Source organism: Saccostrea cucullata, unplaced genomic scaffold, assembly GCF_032062105.1.
Source record: "Saccostrea cucullata isolate Sc308-1 unplaced genomic scaffold, CSIRO_AGI_Scuc_v1 ctg4607, whole genome shotgun sequence".
Classification (NCBI taxonomy): Eukaryota; Metazoa; Mollusca; class Bivalvia; order Ostreida; family Ostreidae; genus Saccostrea; species Saccostrea cuccullata.
Genome location: NW_026931076.1, coordinates 20,833 through 38,823, shown reverse-complemented (window position 1 = coordinate 38,823; position 17,991 = coordinate 20,833). Strand labels below are relative to the sequence as shown.

General features: G+C 33.9%; 1 long non-coding RNA gene across 1 annotated transcript; it reads left to right on the top strand.

The window, feature by feature from the left end:
- Nucleotides 1-9,008: 9,008 nt before the first annotated feature.
- On the top strand, nucleotides 9,009-13,974 carry LOC134231339 (uncharacterized). The gene is made up of 3 exons (XR_009984540.1): nucleotides 9,009-9,634; nucleotides 10,494-10,682; nucleotides 13,100-13,974. It is a non-coding gene; the product is annotated as an uncharacterized LOC134231339 (long non-coding RNA).
- The last annotated feature ends 4,017 nt before the right edge of the window (nucleotides 13,975-17,991 follow it).

Sequence of the window (17,991 nt, the reverse complement as noted above, 5' to 3'; positions counted from 1 at the left end):
GTTGTAAATCACATTTTCAAGGAAACAAACTACACACTACACAAAAAAAAAAACGTGTTTCCGTGTTTTGCGTGAAAATAAAAAAAAAATTTAGGAGAGCAAAGTTTGTTAAAAAAGGGACCATATCATTACTGGGCGGATCCAGAGGGGGTCGGTGGTTGGAACCCCACCCACCCCCTTTATTTTTTTACACAGAGCAGAGAGAGAAGGAAAGAGAAAGATTTTTCTGTAATAAAGATATATTTATACGTCTAATAATTTGAAGAAAAAAACTCTGTCCTTTCTGTTCGTTAGATCTGTAGATTTTTGCGTATATTTGCTTTGATCCTTCGTGTACCTGTACCTTAACAACCCTGGCTACGGGTTCCGACCACCCACAATTAAGCGACATGCAAGGAAGATTCCGGCGAAGTTTTACTATACCATTTTCGGACCATCTTCAGAAGTAATTAACCTTTTGAAGTCATTTGTATAAAATATTTCAATATTTCATAACCAATGACGAAGAGAAAGGTTCCTGTAGAATGCAGATGGAAAGGGAGGATCTGACTGCAGCTCTCCGGTCTTTCAAAATATTTTTTTCGGGGAGCTTACTCAGCTACAGTTATGCATCTAACGCAAAATGAAAGCTGATATGAATTTCTCAAAACCTGTACATCAAATAAACAATTTGAAGGAACTGATCGTAGTCATTTTACCATGATGCAGGGACCTATATACTAGTATATACAGGGGCGGATCCAGCAATTGTAGAAAGGGGGGTCCCAGGTCGGTGTCCCCAGCATTTTTGCATAGAATCATATATAAGAAAGGGAACCCCCAAAATTATTTAAGAAGCAAAATAAAAAAAAAAACAGGAAAAGAAATAACCCCCCCTCCAAAAAAATGAATTAAAGCAATGTGAGCTGCATATTTGATGTACGAAAAATTTATTGCAAATTTGTAATTAACTAATTTATTAACAGAAAAATAAATCATTTATAAACTTCTGCTGTTTATATTTGCGATGGAAATTTTATTAGCTTTAAATATGTTAAATGAAGCAAAATTGAATTATTGTCGTCCTGTACAATAATGATTTCTTATATAAAACTGTATATTCGGTTTTAAATAAATATTAATTTCTTCTGAAACTTTATTTTGGGCTAATTGGTCAAAAGGGTTTAAATTACATACAAATTAATCATAATAGCACATACAGCTCATATTGCTTTAAAAAACAACACCTAATGTATTCACGACGTTCTAAATTGGGGGGGGAGAGATTCCTGTAACTTAAGTTTTCTGTTCGGTATATCACACCCGCGTAAGATGCGTGGGCTTGTCAGTAAAGCCACTAGGGTGGATTATTTAGTAAATGAAGATGAAGCCGCTTTACGATTTGCAGACCTTTATTCTCGTCGGGTCGGACAGTATCAGGGACAAGCGCGTCCCGATTCCAACTCCCCGAATGTTAACAAAAATTTGTATTTATAGACATGATTGATAATTGACAAGTTTGAAATATGAGTAATATATGACATGAGTTAATTTGATTTACAACTAGAGTTGAAGATTATGATTTTAAATAAACAATAATTAAGTCACACAAAGCACAGTCCATCTGGTCAAATCACTCATGGCTAATTGAGATAATTAGACATGTTAAAGTAGATACATCTGACAGATTTAAGCAATTATAACAAATTCATTAAATTAAATAACAGATATAGAATTTTGAATTGAAAATATCCAAAGTAATTGTCAAAATGTCCGATGGTATATTTTCATCTGTGACAATACCCCCTTGCCCCAGTAAAACACGGCCTCGTGTTTTGAATAGGTACACTAGAGGCTTGTTCACTTGAATAAATGATGACCGAAATGAAAATTTTGCTGATTTTGTCCGTAATTTGGAATTTTGATGGAGCGATTATTAGCCTCATTTTCAAGTTCACGAATTCGCTGTGCGTACAGTTCCTGGTTGTTTAAAAGCTGAATATTTTCGGTTTTTAGGGTTAGAATGGTGTTGTCCCTTTCTTGAAGTTTCGCTCTGTTTTCTCTCCATTCTTCTTCGACGTTAGCACTAATCGAATCTATCAACTGTTTGTAAGATAAGTTCTCAATTTGCAGAGTTTGTACTTCATGTTGCAACTTTGAAATTGTTTTCTTGTCTTCGGCAGTATTGTGATTTGTTGTTTCATATGAAAGTATTTGTCCCGTTGGAAGTTGACCCTTTTCTTCTTGGTTAATAATCACGTTTACTGTGTTGGCATACATTATTTCCATCTCTTTCACTTTGATGCGTAATTGTTGAATTTCCGTTTTAAGTCCATGATGGATGTTAAGGCTGTCCTGGAACGCGGTATTCCTCAAACTGTAGAATGGCAATTCGCGAAGGTGAGATTTGGTTTCAATGTATTTTTCTAAACGAACTTTGTCTCTGGACTTTCGTCTACCGAGAGGTTGCTCTTGGATTGGTGCACTAGTATTTGCCATCATGGTCATCCTCCCAGGGGAAGAGAGGACAGTCCTGCACATTCTTGCATAGTGACCATGACGCTTACATCTGTAACACTTCTCCATTTGAGCACGGCAACTGGGTCCATGGACAATTCCACATCGGCCACAAACTGGTAATTGACGCTGAAAGGAGTAATCCATAGGTCTCCGTTGTGGTCCAAGGCTGCGAATCATAGCGGCGTGTACGAAGTTAAAGATGTTTTTTTTTCCGAATTTGGGGAATTCTCGTAGAAGGTAGGGGAATCAAATGGTAGAACTCGCTTGGCTGTGAGAGGGGGTCGTACCCGGTTATCTGCACCACTTATCACACCCTCGCGTAAGATGCGTGAGCTTGTCAGTAAAGCCACTAGGGTGGACTATTAGTAAATGAAGATAAAGCCGCTTTACGATTTGCAGACATTTCTCGTCGGGTCGGACAGTATCAAGGACAAGCGCGTCCCGATTCCAACTCTCTGAATGTTAACAAAAATTTGTATTTATAGACATGTTGATAATTGACAAGTTTGAGTAAAATATGACATGAGTTAATTTGATTTACAAATAGAGTTGAAGATTATGATTTTAAATAAACAATAATTAAGTCACACAAAGCACAGTCCATCTGGTCAAATCACTCATGGCTAATTGAGATAATTAGACATGTTAAAGTAGATACATCTGACAGATTTAAGCAATTATAACAAATTCATTAAATTAAATAACAGATATAGAATTTTGAATTGAAAATATCCAAAGTAATTGTCAAAATGTCCGATGGTATATTTTCATCTGTGACAGGTACATTAATTTACATTTAATGCTTGAATTTGCGTATTTTCCGGAAACAAAATGTGTGGAAGGAGCTTCCAAAACATAGTATTATTACAGGAAAACTAGATTATTCTGATTGTTATTTCCATATCCTTGAAGTTCCTTCGTACATTTAATTAATCATTTTGATTCAGGACATGTACGTGTACACGCTTGAATAATGATATAATGTATATCCAATAATGTAATCGTAATTTACATAATAAAATATTATACATTAATATTTTATTATATGTAAAGTACGATTACATTATTGGATATACATTATATTATTATTCAAACGTCTACACATACATGTTCTGAATAAATTACCCTTCAAAAATGCCTAAAATACCTAGATGTATATTTTTGTGTGATAAAATGTATTGACCGTGAACGCAGATTAATTTGAATTTTATTTATTACATTAGTGTTGGTAAACTCATACATCGAATGCGTGAATTGGAATAGAGAAGAATACGTGTAGTTACATAGAAATCAGCCATAAAGAAATAAGTTGCGACAATTGAACAAAAAACAAAATAAAGAAGTGTAAGTATAGTTACATAGAATGTAAACTGATCTGAAAAAACTCATTCATCGAATAGGGTGGGGTCTGAGTATTAAATTACTAGTATTTTGCTATAATACATATTGTTTAAAATATTAAGAAAATTGTTGTTTGTTAGGTTTTCCTTTATTTATTTATTTTTATTTGTTTTGTTTGTCTATTTTTCTTGGGAATCTCTCCCACCCCTGGCAAAAAAAAAAACAAACCACAAAGTCTTTTGAAAACGTTGTTACGGTCTGTGTAACTACGGGCACCTGTCCTCGCGTGTCATATCAGGGGGAGACACGTGTCAGGAAGACACCTGTCACTGTGTATTTTTTGTATATTCTATGTGATTTGAGAGGGTTTTCTACCTAAAGGGAACAAAGGGCTGTTGTCGTGCATGTACACACACAGTATCCGCAAGATGATGATTCAATTTGTGTAGTTTTTTTTTATTCAATCATTAAAAATTATTGTATAATAATTCATAAGTTACACAAGAGATCATATCTATAAAATAACCTACATTTATTTTAAGAAGTTCAGTGAAAGAAAAACTATTTAGAACTTATAAGATTTCAATTTTCATCACTGATTTGAAATAAAATTATCCTGTTAAAAATTAAATTATTTCCTTAAATATCGGTATTTCACACGATTTTGTTTTCCTCAAGAACAACCGTTACGGCTTTTGAAGTTACCCTATGCTAAGGCAATCTATAAAAAGAATGAATTGTGTCATGCTGTTTCTGTTGATATCATTGTAATTTATAAAGATGTGAAGTTTGTCAAAACTACTACAAACATATGTTGTTCAATATTTTATTTTAATTCGCCGACATGCTGTATTAATTTACTCTTCTTAAGAAAAAAGATGTGTGTCCTTAAATTTATAACGATAGACTCGATCAAACTACAGGCCTTTGGGAAAGTAATTTCCGTTTGGGTAACCGTAATGAATTTACCGGGAAATATTTACTTGCATACCTTGCCAGATTCCCTAGAGAAAAAATTACATTAGAAGAGATACAGGGCGGGAACAGCTAAAAGTGTGTATATAAGTACAGCCCTACACATTAACGAATAATCAAGATGACTTTTGACACACTCTTTCCAATGGCCTCACATATACCATGTATACCCGTCGTGACTAAAATACTGAATTACAAAACAGACTGTTAATTTTTCCTGCCTTTGATTAGATATTAATTTTGTTCCACCTTTTGATAACTCTCCTTAAAAAAAGGTTTTAAAACCTGTACAGAAATTTGAAGTTTCAATAACTTTTTAGATAAAAAATTTTTTTTAATTAATATGTTTTGAGAAAATATGTCTATGCGCGTTTAAGGTCATACGCAACGTAGTTTGAACTTTTTTGGATTCTTCCCTGGAGTTGAAGAGTTCCACTAAATGAAGGACCTGTGTGCAAAATTTTTAAAGTCTATATATGGATTTGTACACCTATTCTCAAAAAATTTTCGATGAAAAAAAATCTGGAATTCATGTTTTATAATTTTTATACATTTTTATTTGAATAATGAAAAAATTTTCAAAATTCGATATCTTTTCAAAACCCCTGGTAACACATGCTGATTTTTTGTCTAAAAACATGTAATGATATTATGTTTAAATTTAGAATATCTTGGAAAATTATCAGTAGGTAAGGTACGTTGTGTATGTCCTTAAGAAGATCGATGTCCATCGTTCATAACTGAATATAATAATTTTCACTCGATTATCAATTTTGAATGAAAAAAAATTATCTTGGATATGATTTCTTTTGACATTATTACACCTTTGGAATAATTGTAACAGATTTGAATTTCATAAAACATTTCTTATATGTCTCTGTTAGGAGTAAATTAATTATTTCATAATTGGTTGGGCAAGAAACCATTCCGCAATCCTAGTACCGTAATTATGTCAAGTCTATAACTTTTTTTTAAATGTTGAAGAAACATGGTATAATTATGAAAGGACGAAAATAATTTGGGAAAAGATTTTTTAATTATTACTCAAATATAGCATTGAATCTCTCTCTTTACACCCTCCCCTTACATTACGTTGACTGACATAGCCCTGTTGCTGTTTACCATGTTTAGGGCTATCGTTGAAGTTCAGGCGTGCGTAACAGTGTATATACACTGTTTGTACTTCTTTAGTAATCCCAGCTAGCCCACTCGGCGCTACTCCCCAGGCTCATATTTCCCCTATCTACTGACTTTGGTATAGACTATGTACTAATAAGTAATTATCTTACTCGTTCAAGTTCATTTATATTCACTCAAAATCATTTCAAATACATGGTACATGATGAGGATAATGAAAAACTATATATTTACATCAATACAGGTCAGAGGTTCAAGAATATATGAAGTACATATTAATCAGAATATGAAAAGGGAGAGAAAGAAAAAAAAGAAAAACACATATGAAACATGTAATTATGAAGTAAGCGCGGGGCAAAATCATGGAAGATATACTAAATCATGTATTTTCAATATAAAAGTTCCCCACTGTCACAATGATCCTTAATAATGACTATATGTGTTAATTTTGTAATTATGTATTTTGTCCTTTAATTTTTTTTTACGTCGATGAAAAAGTAAAAGAGCGATGATAATATATTCATATTTTCGTTATTTTTCACCTTTCCATTAGGAATAAAGACAGACGTAAGAGGAAATTCGATTTAATTCAAGTACTAATTATAGCATAGTGTATATTGTTTCCATATATGTACCGGTATTTACGAAGATAACACATGTGAAAAGGGAATCTTTTGTAATTCAAGCCGTTGGTGATAATTTCTTATTTGTTATACATGTATTCCATTTTATCATGGGACTTTCAATTACGGCAAATCACTCCCCAAAATTCAACAGACATCTTGGACGACATATCTCACACAAGAACCATTCAGCTATGAAGATTAAAAACATGTATTTAGCCGCAGAACTGTAGCGTTATGGTTTAATATCTTAAGATTTGACATAACGCTAAAGACCCAGTAATGCAAAAAACGTGTAATAAAAGTATTTTTCGCACTGTCCGGACCCCCCCCCCTAGAATTTACCAGGTTAAAAATGTATATACTATAACAAGAAAACAGTTACCATGGACCCCCCCTGGTAAGCGTGAACATGTGTGAAGTGGGTAAGATAAGTAAAAGATTTGAAGCAGTAATGCACCATCCCTATATCTATTACAATAGAAGTCACCACTACACCCCCCCCCCCCCCCCGTTTGCGCGATTTTATTTTTTTTTTTTTTTTTTTTTTTTTTTATTTTTTGCTTGTCAAGAAATTTCTGGGATTGGAATTTTTTTTTACTGGAGTGGACCCCCCCTGGAAAAAAAATCTGGATCCGCGCCTGATGCCGATACGTTGTCAAAAGCAAGAGGACGTGCTTTCGGAGGGATGGTTTCCAAAATTCCTCAAAATAAAGATATAGGGATGTCAACTTTCGAAAAAACTTTTTGAATTATGTAGCACCAGTTTTGGACTATTGTAGTGAAATATGGGATCTTCGAAACTATCACTGCATTGAGATGGTACAGAATCGCACACTTTGTTATTACTTGGGGGTTCACAGATTTACACCGATACCAGAACTACATGGAGAATTCAGTTGGAAGCTGCCTTTCGATAGACACTGCACTAACGCTGTAACCTTTCTTTTAACAAAGTTTCCTAGGCAGACGTCAAAATATTTAAACCTTTCATACATGCACAGGCAATCTCTGTTGTATAAAAAATGCCATGCGTAATATTTGTGTATATATTTCATATATTTTGTTAAAAGTGACATATAGGTCCGATGGTCCATCTTTTTGAGCGAGGGTGTCTTAATTATATATTTGTCTACATTTTAAATGTCTAAGTCTACAATTTTATTTCACAATGAAATGGAAATATAAGGAATCACTGTCTAGTTTGAAGAGTATGCCAGGGACATCAACAAAAGTGTGAAACATGGGATAATTTAATATAATTATATATTAATGTATACCGAATGTGATTTTTTTGTTTTCTTTTCACCCGAGTTGGATTTCACGGAAATTTAATCAAAATTCTTGGTTTTATCTTATTTTCATAATCTCAAATTATATTTGATTAATATTAAAGCAACTAGAGTTTGGAGTTAAGCATACTCATCCCCTTCTGCTAACTTCCGAGAAACAATATCTACACGCCCCAGATCTATATTTAGATATTCCACCCCCATCACTTATTATGTTCCCCAAACGAAGTTGGGGAACATATTGTTTTTACTCTGTTTCTTATTAGGGTCTTCCGCTTCCTTCGGAAGACCCTACTGTTATTCTACTGTTTCTTATTATTATTTTATTTTTTTTTTCCCGCTCGATTTTTGACAGGCGATTTCTCAAAGACCTTTGGACTGATTTTTATGAAACTTTCAGGTTAGATACCTTGTAATTAAACCTATTTACACCTGTTTTCAATTTTTTGATGCATGCCTTTAATTGTGAGTTATTGCCCTTTAATTGATAATTTTGATGTCTCGTTTCCACTAAAAATCTCAAGAACGACGTAGGATATTTACACGAAAGTTGGAGAACTTGTAGCCAATACATTGTAGATGTGCAGAACGATAAAATTATAAGCTGATTTTCTAAAGTTTGGAAGCTATAAAACGGCAAATTTTAGTAATTTTTTTTCTTGAATTTTTGCTACTTTTTGTGTAATAACTTTTGAACCGAGAATAATTTGGTAAGAAATATATAACAAAAGTTGTGTGTAATTACGAGAGCTTTCATATTAGATTAATGAAAAGGGGCTGGCCCCTATAATTAGGGGTTAATAGCTCATACACGTTTTTTCTGATAGCTAAAAATATTGGTATATTATGAAAAAGTTTGACTGAAATAATTTCGAACTTATAAAATCTTGTCATTTGATATAAAAAGAAATAAACTTCCAGCTATATTTAATTGTTTTTTATATAAAACAAGTACATGTATGTGAGAAACCTTTCAGGAACAAGCTGTCTACTATAGCCAGCCAAGCCTTTACTGCATACATGTGCACATTTTTAGTTGATGCATCTAAAAGATATAGTTTTGATTCGGTGTTTCTTTGTTTTCTTTTTATTCAAATAATTTTAAAATCTGATGATGTACACAACAATAAATAGTACCTAGTTTAGAGGATTTTTTCGCGCTTGTTTGTAAACAACGCGCGGCATTGTGGGAAATAGGAAGGTACTAAAGACGCGATGTACTAAACACTTATTTGACCTGATTCAAATTTGTCTGTAAATGTTCCAAACAATTGAATTTTTGTATAGCATATGCCTCGAAGTCATAAAGTCTGTACATAAGTAATTTAAAATACTCAATATTACCATTTAATTAAAAATTAAAACGTCAGGTAAATATCAGGTCTCTAGTATATCCCGTTTTTAGTGTGCCCCTTCGAGTCGACGTCGGACACATGTTTGTCATGGTTTACAAACTGAAAATAGAATGATTTGTGAAGTTGAACATTTTCTCACAAAGAATCCGCTTGTAGACATGCACACTCATTTAATCTGGAGCTACGAAGTACTTTGTCACTTCTCTGGAACATTATTCTAAGCAGAATTATCCCGATTCATATATTCTAAGAATCTTGTGTGAATTGTTTACGAGGAAATTCTGACTGTCACATTAACAAGGATGAACACTCTTGACTCTGCTTCGGATTCCCCAGTGATAATTGTATCGAGTGATGAAAGAGCTGACGGCGACATTTTAATGTATGATTGGCTTGGACCATTGGAATGAAGGTTAGAATATTTTTATTACTTAAAATTTACACTACTGATTACATGACAGTGACGTACATTGATGTTATTAGAAATACACAGACACACCGATATATTATCTGTTTTACAGTTCAGACGCTCTCTGTTTGCCTTGTAAATCCCCACAGCTTTATATTTTATTTTTATTAAATTTGAGGATGTAATTTCAACAGTCCTACTATCTATCATAGTGATCATACTCTATAATTCAAACTGCACTTAATGTTACAGAATATATTCAACTAATTATATATTGACAGTGTGACTGTAAGGGTGAGGGCAGATACTTATTTAGTTTTAATTTAGATTGTGCTTGTCAAGCCGCATTTGACATTTGGTGCATCCATGCTCAATGTTCACACTGAGAGTTTATTCAAATGTTTAATTCGAATGAATTCACTGCTCGTTAAATTACTTCCCATTAGCTCCATGTGAACATGAGTAAGGATATCTAATTCAAATTAAATAGAAATGAATTTTGAATGTAGCTTAAACATGTTAAAGAAGCTAAGCACTGTGTGTCCAAAGTATACTGCGGAAAAATTGTGTGGAGCAATGTGCAAGTCACAATCTTCTTTTGCCAAGGTGTTATCATAAGAGCTCGCATTATGGGCAGGGATTTGTGCTGCTGTCTGGACTCGCTATAAATAGATGTTCTCAAAAAGTCTTAATTATTTAATATCATACTTTACTGACAAAAAAAGAACAAATATTGCTCAGTTAAATTGCAAAAGAAATTTGTTTAAAAAAATTGAAATAATAGAAAGTTTGCATTTTTGTTTGATAAGACTGCTGTAATGGTTTAATGTTTGTTTATTTGCCTTAATCATACATTTTTCAGTCATTTCATGGTGCCACCACTTGGGATGGTATTAGCTGCAAATATAGACTTGTACTCAGCACTTATTGCCTTTAAGAAGTATGAGATCCATTTTGTGCTAACACCTACCGTGACACAGAATCTTGGTTTATGCAGTCTCATAGGAGTAACCTGTCTAAAGCATTTAGCAATGGGATTGGAACCTGCAACGTAAGGTTCAGCTTCTTATTGACACTTTGATTTATAATATTTATTTGAGAATTTCACTCATTCACATACTTAGAGATGTTGATATATATTGTTGAATAGCATCAATTTAGACCTTTAATTAGCTAAGTAAACATGTACTGTGAGGTTTTTAAGGTCTCATTCATTTTATATGCCAGATGCATGTTAAGGAACATTACTGCATAAATGTTTTTGTCTTAAATTTGAGGCTTTTTACTAATATAGAGATATGTTAGTTTTAAACCTCTTCAAATTAGGGTAGACCTTTACTTTAAACTCAGCAATGTGAGTGTGTTGTGTGAACTTGTGTTAGCGAGACAGTGTGTTGTATGAATTTGTGTTAGCAAGGCAGTGTTTTTGTGAACTTAATTGTGTTAGCCTGACAGTGGGTTGTGTGAATTCTTGTTAGCTTGACAATGTGTTGCGTAAACTCGTGTTAGCGGGACAGCGTGTTGTGTAAAATTGTGTATAAAGTGTAAGTGTGACAGTGTGTTGTGTAAACTCGTGTTAGCTAGACAGAGTGTTGATTGAACTCGTATTAGCGAGACTTCGTGTTGTGTAAACTGGTGTTAGTGAGACTGCGTGTTGTGTAAACTCGTGTTAGCGAGACTGCGTGTTGTGTAAACTCATGTTAGCGAGACAGCGTGTTGTGTGTATTCTTATTAACGAGACAGCATGTTGTGTGAATTCGTGTTAGCGTGACAGTGTGTTGTGTGAACTTGTTATCCTGAAAATTTGTCGTGTGAACTGGTGTTAGAGAGATAGTGTGTTGTGTGAACTCGTGTTAGCAAGATTGGATATTGTGTGAACTCGTGTTAGCCAGACTGCGTGTTATGTGAACTCGTGTTAGCGATATTGCATGTTTTTTGAATTTGTGTTAGCGTGACAGTGTGTTGTGTGAACTCGTGTTAGCCTGACAGTGTGTTGTGTGAAATGGTATTAGGATGACAGTGTGTTGTGTGAAATGGTATTAGGATGACAGTGTGTTATCGCAACAGCGTTTGGTGCGAACTTGTGTTAGTGAATAGTGAGACAGCCTGTTTTGAGAATTCGTGTTAGCGTGACAGTGTGTTGTGTGAACTCGTGTTAGCCTGACAGTGTGTTGTGTGAAATGGTATTAGAATGACAGTGTGTTGTGTGAAATGGTATTAGGATGACAGTGTGTTATCGCAACAGCATTTGGTGCGAACTTGTGTTAGTGAATAGTGAGACAGCCTGTTTTGTGAATTTGTGTTAGCGTGACAGTGTATTGTGTAAACTCGTGTTAGCATGACAGTGTATTGTGTAAACGCGTGTTAGTGAGACTGCGTGTTGTGTAAACTCATGTTAGCGTTACAGTGTGTTGTGTGAATTCATCTAAGCGTGACAGTGTGTTGCGTGTACTTTTGTTAGCTAGACAGTGTGTTGTATGAACTCGTATTAGCGAGACTGCGTGTTGTGTAAAACTTGTGTTAGCGAGACAGCGTGTTGTGTGAACTTGTGTTAGCGAGACAGCGTGTTTGTGAATTCGTGTTAGCATGATAGTGTGTTGTGTGAACTCGTGTTAGCCTGATATTTTGTTGTGTGAAATTGTATTAGCGTGACAGTGTGTTGTGTGTTAGTGTGACAGCGTGTGGTGCGAACTTGTGTTAGTGCGAAAGTGTTTTTCAGTGTTGTGATGGCGAGCTGTGTGATAGCCTAATGGCGTCTTTTGTGTCGGTAAGATGGCACGCTTTTATGAAAGTGCTATTGAGCTTTAGCAAGTGGCCCTATCTGGACACGCCTTATTATAATTGATCAGTTCTCAGATATACAGTGAATTACCGGTATTATTGTCACCATGAAATCAGCATTTACAGTTGCAATTACCTAGTTAGTAATCATAAGATATTGGTTTGTCAGTTTTAAAATTATGGTGTTCCAATGATGTGAAGTTGCAGTGTGTTAGCATGTTAATTTCAACAGACTGCCACTCCAATGCAGCTTTAAACAACACGCTGCTGTGTTAACACAAAACAAAATATCATGCAAACACAACTTTAAACAATCTGTTGAGTGTTAGCTTCACTGCATGTTGGATTCAGTTTGCTGGCATATTATCACTGACGTACATGCTAGCACATTGTCACATCGTGCTAGTATGTTGTCATAAATACTCTAGCACATTATCCTAAACCCACTAGTGCATGATTACTTTGCACTTGTATGTTGTCTTATTAGGGAATAGCATAAATGACTGCCTTAATTGGTGTAAACTTCTTTTAATTGATGAAAGAGTACATTAAAATTTACAAATTATACACAGAAAATGTGACAATATCTTATCTCTCAATTTGATAATCTAATTTATAATCTCATGAATTGCACTTTTTATTAGTAAAAGAATTATAGATTAAAAAATTTCAATTTCTTTTGGATAGGTGTGACTCATCTGAAGACTGAATTTTGATACCAAGCATGACCATGATTTGCCAGAAGATCATCTGTTTGGATGTGACATGGAATAAACAGCATAGTGAAAATAAGTCAAGTTTTGGTTTGTGAAGACAATTTTTAAACACACTGTGTATCATTTTTAAATTTTGATTTGACAACATAAATCCACAAATATGAACATATCAATTGCTCTCAGTTTTTCAAGTGAAATAGTTTTTGTAACAGAAATACATGTACCAGTAATTACATTGGAATAAATGTTATTTTTAAATATAATAATATTTTGTTTGTGTAGCATGTTGACCTCTTTATTAAGGTCTTCCCTTTCAAAGTTTAGACTTACTTATTCTAATGATTAAGATAGATCCTCTGTCTTCAGCAGGATTAGAAGATCTTGTAATACATGTATGTGTATTTTTTACAGTATAATGTAAAAAAAATTGTTATTTTGGCACATACAACTAATTAAAGGCATAAACATGTGTATGATTCCAAGGAATTCAGTACATAGGGCATGTACATGTAGTTTTCTAAAACAAGATTGAAGAGATGTCCAGTCGCATTTCAATGTCAACTGCAAAACTGTGCCTGTTGCATATTTATTAGCCCATCTGAGCTAAAGGAACCAGTAAATTTTTTAAAAACATAATTTTATCCATTATCATCATTGTCTAAAATTTCACAATATCATTTTCCAGAACCAAAGTGAAACTTGGCACAGAGCATCCTTAGTGTAGGGGATTCAAATTGTTCTTTTGCAGGGCAATACCTTCAAAGAGATTTGTTTCTTTAATGCTGTAAATGTATAATATTTAGCTTGTACAATATTTGGTGGAAATTGACTTTTGAATAAGTTAGCGTAGATATTCTTATTTATGTTTATGTACAAGACTTTTAGCTTTGTACTTGATTTAGTGATTGCTGCATTCCGCCAAAGCCGCTAAAAAAGAATACACAGCCATATGTAATATGTTTACAATATACCTTTCAGAGAATTTTACACTCCTATTGAGGTACCACCAGTTGCTAGTGGAAAGCTGCAAATTTGAAACATACACAACACATTTCTGTGCGTTTATTATAAAAGTATTGTTCTACTTACTGATTGCAACTAATGAAGATTGTTCATCATTATTGTAAATACATTTGGATTTTTTGAATTATTATATAATTTGTTTATTTTATTTACCTAGTTATATTGTATATTAAATGATTTTAAAGCCATTTTTAAGATGGTAATGTAGCAAAACACTTATGTTTCTGTAGTATGACACGTTTCACAAACATGATATATCCGATATCAAAAGTCATAATATTGGAAGTTAAACTGTTGTGGATACGATTTCAAGAATGCTGTTAGAGAGAGTACCCTTTAGACCTCATGCTCACACCAAATTAAAGAATTCAAGTAAGGGTTTCTGAGACAAATCGAAAAAGAGAATGTTAGCAAAGTTGACAATCTAGACAGAAACATTTAATCTTTTGCTTATCGCTAGGAAGGAAGACCCACTCGTTGCTTTGCAACGAGCTTTGCTCTAGTTATTATTATTGTTTTTTTTTTTCTTACCGATTTTGTGCACGCGATTTCTCGAAAACGGCTCGATAGATTTCAACGAAACTTTCAGGACTTATGTAACATTACTTGAACCTTATGCATTTTTTTCTGTTTTGATGACGTCACTTCCGGTTTGGAAATATTGCCGATTTCATGAATTTTAAAGGGTCAGGTTGTCTCCAGACTTTCTCAATAATGGCTCTAGATAGAAACATGAAACGTTCAGGTATGATAGACCAAAGTCTATAGATATGCGTAACGTCTTTCGTTTATACCGGAAGTGCAGTACGTCGGCGCTGGTTATGGCTCGAAAAATGACAAATCGCAAATTTCAAAATTTTTAACACCTTTTCTACGATATCTTTTTATCTGTAAACATTTTGTTAAAACATATAGAACAAAAGAAGTGTAAAATTTCAAGATCTTTCAAATGATATCTTGAAAAAGGGGCTGGCCCCTAAATTTAAGGGCCTAGAGGACCGAAAGTTTTTCTTTCATAAGTCAAAAAATATTAAGAATTTGTAAGAGGTCAAAGAAGCAAATTTGTTCAAAATGTCAAGCTTAATCTACTGGCGTTGTCAAAATACGTCTGGCGTCGTCACTTCCGGCCAAACCGGAAGTAGTCGGAAAACGCGTTTTCTGCCGTTCTTGACAAGTTTTGTGGTTACATATGTCTCTGGAAGCATAAAAAGTCATTTTTCCGTCCGTCGTCGGCACTTCCGGTCAAACCGGAAGTAGCAAAAAATGGCCTATTTTGAAGGTTTTGATGCAAAATTGAAATTATAAAGTCACTGGAGACTTTTTAGCTCATTGCTTTCTTTTGTTCTGTCACTTCCGGCACTTCCGGTCAAAACCGGACGGAAGACCTACTCGTTGCTTTGCAACGAGCTTTGCTCTAGTATTATTAGGGTCTTCCGTCTTCAGCGGAAGACCCTTCTATTATTCTTCGGTTTCTTTTTCCCCTTTATTATTATTATTTTTATTCTTTTTTCTTCTTACAAAATTTGTGCAGAGGATTTCTCGGAGATGGCTCGATCGATTTTATCCAAATTTTCAGGGTTGATGCATTGACATCTGAAGTTAATTCCGGCAAGTCCTTTTTGGGAAATTCCTTTTCAGTCGAGAGTTATCGCCCTTTGATCAAAATTTAGAGGACCTCCGTGTCTGTCACGTTACTCAAAAACGGCTAAAGCTAGAAAGCTGAATTTTTCAGGGATGATAGAGGACATGTTGCCATTATGCACCTGGGTCATGATATTTTCCGGAAGTGCCTAATATGGAAGCTCGGTAGGGGTCAAAAATTAGGACACGAATCATGACTGATTTTTTAAGACATTTTGCATCATATCTTTTAAAGTATAATTATTTTGTTAAAACATACTGAACAAAATTTGTGCAGAATGACAAGATCTTTAAAATGATATCAACAAAAAAGTGCTGACTCATCACATTAGGGGCCAAAAGGGGCTTAAAGTCTTTTTTCGATAACTCTTTAACAGTCAATATTTTGTTATACATTACTGAAGCAAAAATGTTTATTGCAACATTTTACAACTATATATTATGATTTCAATGTCGTGTAATACATGATTAGGGGCCAAAAGGGGCCAGAATGCTAAATCTTTGACGCTTTATATCTCGAAAGTGAGAAATAATTTGACAAGTAATATTGAACAAAAGATGTTCAAAATCATGTTCTGAACAATATGCAACCTTTCATTTTTCGCTAATAGTCCCCATTAGGGAGTTGAAGGGTTGGCCCCTAAATATTTCTTTTGCAAATAACTGGAAAACGAAAAAGATTCTTTGAATAGTTATTGAACAAAAACTGTTCAAAATCCTAAGAGCTTCAAGATAAAATCAAGAAAAAAGGGCTGGGCACTCAAATTAGGGGCCAAAAGGGGCTTAAAGCCTTTTTTCGATAACTCTTTAACAGTCAATATTTTGTTATATATTACTGAAGCAAAAATGTTTATTGCAACATTTTACAACTATATATTATGATTTTAATGTCGTGTAATACATGATTAGGGGCCAAAAGGGGCCAGAATGCTAAATCTTTGACGCTTTATATCTCGAAAGTGAGAAATAATTTGACAAGTAATGTTGAACAAAAGATGTTCAAAATCATGTTCTGAACAATATGCAACCTTTCATTTTTCGCTAATAGTCCCCATTAGGGAGTTGAAGGGTTGGCCCCTAAATATTTCTTTTGCAAATAACTGGAAAACGAAAAAGATTCTTTGAATAGTTATTGAACAAAAAGTGTTCAAAATCCGAAGAGCTTCAAGAAGAAATCAAGAAAAAGGGGCTGGGCACTCAAATTAGGGGCCAAAAGGGGCTTAAAGTCTTTTTTCGATAACTCTTTAACATTCAATATTTTGTTATACATTACTGAAGCAAAAATGTTTATCTCAGCAATCTACCACTGTATATTATGATTTTAATGTCGTATAATACATGATTAGGGGTCAAAAGGGGCCAGAATGTTATATGTTTGACGCTTTATATCTCGAAAGTGAGAAATATTTTGACAAGTAATATTGAACAAAAGATGTTCAAAATAATGTTCTGAACAATATGCGACCTTTCATTTTTCGCTAATAGTCCCCATTAGGGAGTTGAAGGGTTGGCCCCTAAATATTTCTTTTGCAAATAACTCGAAAAACGAAAAAGAATCTCTGAATAGTTATTGAACAAAAAGTGTTAAAAATCCAAAGAGCTTCAAGATGAAATTAAGAAAAAGGGGCTGGGCACTCAAATTAGGGGTCAAAAGGGGCTTAAAGTCTTTTTTCGATAACTCTTTAACAGTCAATATTTTGTTATACATTACTGAAGCAAAAATGTATTCCTAAACAATCTACCACTGTACATTATAATTTTAATGTCGTATATTACATGATAAGGGGCCAAAAGGGGCCAGAATGCTAAATCTTTGACGCTTTATATCTCGAAAGTGAGAAATATTTTGACAAGTAATATTGAACAAAAGATGTTTAAAATGATGATCTGAACAAAATGCAACCTTTCATTTTTCGCTTAAAGTCCCCATTAGGGAGTTGAAGGGTTGGCCCCTAAATGTCTCTTTTGCAAATAACCCGAAAACAAAAAAAGGATCTCTGAGTAGTTGTTGAACAAAAAGTGTTCAAAATGCAAAGAGCTTTCAGATGAAATCTCAACAAAGGGCCTGGGCGCTTAAATTAGGGGTCAAAAGGGGCTTAAAGTCTTCAATCGATAACTCTTTAGTTGTTAATATTTTGTAATACATTATTAAGCAAAGATGTTTATCTCAACTATTTACAACTATTTATCATGATTTTC